General features: G+C 38.2%; 1 non-coding gene across 1 annotated transcript; it reads right to left on the bottom strand.

Moving 5' to 3' along the window:
• Positions 1–6,312: 6,312 nt before the first annotated feature.
• LOC112766819 (small nucleolar RNA R71) lies at positions 6,313–6,420 on the bottom strand. The gene has a single exon (XR_003184568.1). It is a non-coding gene; the product is annotated as a small nucleolar RNA R71 (small nucleolar RNA).
• Between the last annotated feature and the right edge of the window lie 273 nt (positions 6,421–6,693).

Raw genomic sequence — 6,693 nt, 5'->3', positions numbered from 1 at the left:
AAAATCTACTATTTTATTCATATTTGATGATGATAAGAAAATTAAATTATACCCAAATTGATAAAAATAATACTAATGCTCATGTAATCCTAATACTAATGCTCACGCAATTCTAATATAGGTCCCTAATAACAAAAGTTATCACAGAGTTAGGACTCAACAACCTTGATTTTGGGAGATAGGTGCTCCTTCAATCTGTGGGATGCCTGGCGCTTCAAGGGATAGCCTCTGGCACTTCAGCTCCTGTAGCTCACGCCCTTGCTGCTCTTGTTCCTTGAGCAATTTGCAAAGCATGCTGTTCTAATTTTGCGGCTCTTCTTTGAGTTAATCCACAGCTTCTTGCAGCATGGTAACAGATGCTTCTAAGAAAACCCAATAGTCAAATTGGGGGATTTCTAGGAGAAGCTCATGCGCCCTCCTCTTGGTGGGTTTGTCTTGAGCTTGAGATTCATCCATTATCTTTTTAGTGATTGAGTGCTCAGTTGGGATGAACTCATCCACTCCCATCTGTACCCCTGCATCCTTACATAATAGATAGATCAAGCACGGATAAGCCAATTTGGCCTCAGTAGATTCCTTTTGTGCAATTGTGTACATTTCACAAGGAATTAGCTGATGAACCTCCACCTCTCTTCCCAACATAATACAGTGAATCATCACTGTCCTTTTTACAGTAACTTCAGAATGGTTACTTGTGAGAAGTATAAAATGCCCAATGAAATCCAGCCAGCCCTTAGCAACTGGTTTGAGATCTCCTTTCTTTAGTTGGTTTGGGACACCTTTTGTGTTGGTTATCCACTTGGTTCTAGGGAGGCATATGTCCTCTAGAACTTGATCCAGCTTTTTATCTTTAGCATTCTCCTATTAAAGGATTCTGGATCATCTTACAGTTGAGGAAGTTTGAAGACTTCTCTTACTTTGTCAAGGTGAAAGTAAATAATCTTCTCCCTGACCATAGTCCGAAAGGTGTGGAAGGCAGTTCCCTCTATTCTTTGCTTATTTGTTAGCCATAGATTTTCATAAAATTCATTGACCATATTTCTTCCCACATTTATCTCAGGGTTAGCTAGGATTTTCCAGCCTCTATTTTGAATCTGCTCTTGGATCTCTGGATATTCATCTTCTTTCAGATCGAATTTAACTTCTGGGATCACTGATCTTCTGCATGTGATTTTGAAGTAATGGTCTGCATGTTCTTTGGTGCAGAACCTCTCATGCATCTAAGATTTTGGATTGTTCTCTTTCTTGCCTCTTAGAGTGGTTTGTTTTCCTTTAGGAGCCATGATCTTGGAGAGTTTTAGCTCAGTGATCACAGAAAAACACACCAAACTTAGAGATTTACTTGTCCTCAAGCAAAAGAAAGGGAAAAAGAGGGATAGAAGGAGAGAATGATTCGAATGGTGAATGAATGGGGATGGCCGAATGGGATTTAAAAGGGAGGGGGTTTTGAAAATTTTTGAAAAAGATATGATAGAAAGATATGATTGAAAAAAGATAAACATGAAATGAAAAAGATAGGATTTTAAAATTTTGAAAGATATGGAAAAAATATGAGGAAATTAAATTTGAATTTTTGTTAATGCATCTAAGAAATAAGAGATAATATGGGTGATTTGAAAAGATATGGAAAGAAATTAGAAAGATGAATGAGTTTTAAAAATATTTGAAAAAGATTTGAAAAGGATTTATAATATAATTAATGTTTTGAAAATGGAGTTTGAAAGATGAGTATTTGTAATATTTTTATGCAGAAAATTATGAATGAGATCATGAAAATTAAAAAAAAAATTGAATTGGAAACGAAATTACCTCCCCCTTGTCATGTTGGCGTTAAACGCCCAGAATGATAGTCATTCTGGCGTTTAATGCCCATCTGGTGGCCAATTTGGGCGTTTAACGCCCAGCCATATACCCTGGCTGGCGTTAAACGCCAAAGATCCTTTGTCACTGGGCATTTTTCTAAACACCTAGGATGTTGCCTGTTCTGGCATTAAACGTCTAGAATGCTGCCCATTTTGGCATTTAACGCCCAGAATGATACCTCTACTGGCATTTAAACGCCCAGAATGGTAGCCATTCTGGTGTTTAATGCACAAAATGCTTCTCTACTGGCGTTTTAACGCCAGTGAGATCATTTTTTCTGTGATTTTTCTGCTTTATATTCTGAATCTTCATTTCTCTGTATTATTTAACTAACATGAATAGACTTATATAATTTTTGCAAACATCTAATGTCTGCTGATGGCTGGGTTACCTCCCAGCAAGCGTTTCTTTACTGTCTTTAGCTGGACTTTACTGAGCTTTAATCCAGTCTCAGTCTTGAGCACTCTTGCTCAACATTGCCTTCAAGGTAATGCTTGAATCTCTATCCATTAACAATAAATTTTTTGTTAGAGTTAGTGATGAGCGGATAATTTGTACGCTTTTTGGCATTGTTTTTAGTATGTTTTTAGTATGATCTAGTTAGTTTTTAGTATATTTTTATTAGTTTTTAGTTAAAATTCACTTTTCTGGACTTTACTATGAGTTTGTGTGTTTTTCTATGATTTCAGGTATTTTCTGGCTGAAATTGAGGGACTTGAGCAAAAATCTGATTCAGAGACCAAAAAGGACTGCAGATGCTGTTGGATTCTGACCTCCCTGCACTCGAAGCGGATTTTCTGGAGCTACAGAAGCCCAATTGGCGCGCTCTCAACGGCGTTGGAAAGTAGACATCCTGGGCTTTCCAGCAATATATGATAGTCCATACTTTGCCGAAGATTTGATGGCCCAAACCGGCGTTCAAAGTCATCCTCAGGAATTCCAGCGTTAAACGCCGGAACTGGCACCCAAATGGGAGTTAAACGCCCAAACTGGCATAAAAGCTGGCGTTTAACTCCAAGAGAAGTCTCTGCACGAAAATGCTTCATTGCTCAGCCCAAGCACACACCAAGTGGGCCCGGAAGTGGATTTTTATGTCATTTACTCATTTCTGTAAACCTTAGGCTACTAGTTTTCTATAAGTAGGACCTTTTACTATTGTATTGAGAGATCGAGGGGTAGCTATCTTCATTGTTATGCTATCTTAGATCATTGGGAGGCTGGCCTCATGGCCATGCCTAGACCTTGTTCTTATGTATTTTCAACGGTGGAGTTTCTACACACCATAGATTAAGGTGTGGAGCTCTGCTGTACCTCGAGTATTAATGCAATTACTATTGTTCTTCTATTCAATTCCGCTTGTTCTTGTTCTAAGATATCACTTGTTCTTCAACTTGATGAATGTGATGATCCGTGACACTCATCATCATTCTCGCTTATGAACGTGTGACTGACAACCACCTCCGTTCTACCTTCGATTGGGTGAATATCTCTTGGATTCCTGATTGCACGATGCATGGTTGATCGCCTGACAACCGAGTGCTCGCCTGACAACCGAGCCAACCATTCCGTGAGATCAGAGTCTTCGTGGTATAGGCTAGAACTGATGGCGGCATTCAAGAGAATCCGGAAGGTCTAACCTTGTCTGTGGTATTCTGAGTAGGATTCAATGATTGAATGACTGTGACGTGCTTCAAACTCCTAGCAGGCGGGGCGTTAGTGACAGACGCAAAAGAATCGCTGGATTCTATTCCGGCCTGACCGAGAACCGACAGATGATTAGCCATGCTGTGACAGAGCATAGGAACATTTTCACTGAGAGGATGGGAGGTAGCCACTGACAACGGTGAAACCCTACATAAGCTTGCCATGGAAAGGAGTAAGAAGGATTGGATGAAGACAGTAGGAAAGCAGAGAGACGGAAGGGAAGGCATCTTCATGCGCTTATCTGAAGTTCCTACCAATGAATTACATAAGTATCTCTATCTTTATCTTTTATGTTTTTATGCGTTCAGCACCATATCCATTTGAGTTTGCCTGACTAAGATTTACAAGATGACCATAGCTTGCTTCATACTAACAATCTCCGTGGGATCGACCCTTACTCGCGTAAGGTTTATTACTTGGACGACCCAGTGCACTTGCTGGTTAGTTGTGCGAAGTTGTGTTAATGCCATGGTATTGAACACCAAGTTTTTGGGGTTCATGACCGGGGATTATGAGAGTTGTGAAAAGTATTGTTCACAATTTCGCGCCACCAAGTTTTTGGCGCCGTTGCCGGGGATTGTTCAGTTTGGACAACTGACGGTTCATCTTGTTGCTTAGATTAGGTATTTATTTTTTTCGAAATTCTTGAAGAAGAATTCTAGAGTTTCATGATGATTTGTTGAAGTCTGGCTGGCTGAGAAGCCACGTCTAATCTCATTGGACCGAGGTTTCAACTTATCATCACAAGAGCTTGTTGATTTTTATCAATCTTGCTTTTGGAGCAGTGATCTGCTAAGGCTTGGCTGGCCATTGGCCATGTCTAGTGTTTTGGACCGAAGCTTTCTTTGAAAGCTTGGCTGGCTGTGAAGCCATGTCTAATTCCTGGACCGGAGTCTTAGACTAGCATTGCACTGATTCCTGGAATTCTCATTAAGAATTTTGATATCTTTTTCCACTTAATTTTCGAAAAACACAAAAAAATCAAAAAAATCATAAAATCCAAAAATTTCTTGTTTGAGTCTAGTGTCTCATCTTAAGTTTGGTGTCAATTGCATGCATTCATTCATGTGTCTTAAGGATCTTCAGTTTGTTCTTGATGATTTTTCGTGCTCTGATCTTTAAATTCAATTGACTTGAGTATTTTGTGTGTCTCATATGCATTCTCATTTTGTTAGTGTCAGTAGTATACAAACTACTAAGTTTGATGTCTTGCATGCATTGTTATTTGATTCTTATTGCATTTTGATTTGTCCTAATTATTAAAAATCCAAAAATATTTTTACTTTGTGTCTTTTCAAGTCAATAATACAGAAGAATTGAAAATTTAGAACATTCAGCAGAGGAATTGCACAGAAAAAGCTGGGCGTTCAAAACGCCCAGTGAAGAAGGACAGACTGGCGTTTAAACGCCAGCCAGGGTACCTGGTTGGGCGTTTAACGCCCAAAAGGGTATAGTTTTGGGCGTTAAACGCCAGAATGTGCACCATTCTGGGCGTTTAACGCCAGGATGGCTAAAGGGGGAAGATTTTGTTTTCAAATCAATTTTTTTTTAAGTTTTCAAAATCTTTTCAAAATCAAATCTTTTTCAAATCAATTTTTCAATCAAAATCTTTTTCAAAATCAATTTCTTTCCTTTTTTCAAAGATACTTACTATCAATTAATGATTTGATTCAACATTTCGAGTATGTTGCCTTTTCTGTTGAGAAAGGTTTAATGTTTGAATCATATCTTTTCTTGTTAGTCAAATTTTTAATTTTCAAAATCAAATCTTTTTTTTTAATGTTTTTCAAATCATATCTTCTCAATCACAATTTTTTTTTAAAAAAAAAAACCAATCATATCTTCTTAACCACATCTTTTTCAAAATAGTTTTCAATCAAATCTTTTTTGATTTCTAATTTCAAAATCTTTTTCAAAAATCACTTGATTTCTTTTCCACCCTTGATTTTCAAAAATCAATTAAGGTTTTTCAAAATGTTTTCAAAATATTTTACTTAATTTTCGAAAATTACTTCTTCTCTTCTCACATCCTTCTATTTATGGACTAACATTATCCCTTAATGCAAAATTTGAACTCCATCTTCTTTGATAAGTTCAAATTTTCTACTTCTGTCTTCTACTTTTCTTTTCCTCTGACACCTAAAGGAATCTCTATACTGTGACATAGAGGATTCCACATTTTCTTGTTCCCTTCTCTTTCTTATGAGCAGGAGAAAAGACAAAAACATTCTTGTTGAGGCTGACCCTGAACCTGAAAGGACCTTGAAGAGAAAGCTAAGAGAAGCCAAAGCACAACTCTCTTTAGAGGACCTGACCGAACTCTTCAAAGAAGAAGAACCTATGGCAGCCGAAAACAACAACAATGCCAACAATGCAAGGAAGGTGCTGGGTGACTTTACTGCACCTACTCCCGACTTCTATGGGAGAAGCATCTCTATCCCTGCCATTGGAGCAAACAACTTTGAGCTTAAGCCTCAATTAGTTTCTCTAATGCAACAGAATTGCAAGTTCCATGGACTTCCATTGGAAGATCCTCATCAGTTTTTAGCTGAATTCTTGCAAATCTGTGACACTGTCAAGACTAATGGGGTTGACCCTGAGGTCTACAGACTTATGCTATTCACTTTTGTTGTAAGAGACAGAGCTAGAACATGGTTGGACTCACAACCTAAAGAAAGCCTGGACTCTTGGGAAAAGCTAGTCAATGCCTTCTTGGCAACGTTCTTTCCACCTCAAAAATTGAGTAAGCTTAGAGTGGAAGTCCAAACCTTCAGACAGAAGGAAGGAGAATCCCTCTATGAAGCTTGGGAAAGATACAAACAATTAATCAGAAAGTGTCCTTCTGATATGCTTTCTGAATGGAGCATCATAGGTATTTTCTATGATGGTCTCTCTGAACTATCCAAGATGTCTTTGGATAGCTCTGCTGGAGGATCTCTTCATTTGAAGAAGACGCCTACTGAAGCTCAAGAGCTAATTGAAATGGTTGCAAATAACCAATTCATGTACACTTCTGAAAGAAATCCTGTGAACCATGGGACTAGTCAGAAGAAAGGAGTTCTTGAGATTGACACTCTGAATGCCATATTGGCTCAGAACAAAATATTGACTCAACAAGTCAATATG

Source organism: Arachis hypogaea, chromosome 2, assembly GCF_003086295.3.
Source record: "Arachis hypogaea cultivar Tifrunner chromosome 2, arahy.Tifrunner.gnm2.J5K5, whole genome shotgun sequence".
NCBI lineage: Eukaryota > Viridiplantae > Streptophyta > Magnoliopsida > Fabales > Fabaceae > Arachis > Arachis hypogaea.
Note: the sequence above shows the minus strand (reverse complement) of the source record. Positions and strands in the feature narration are given on the sequence as shown.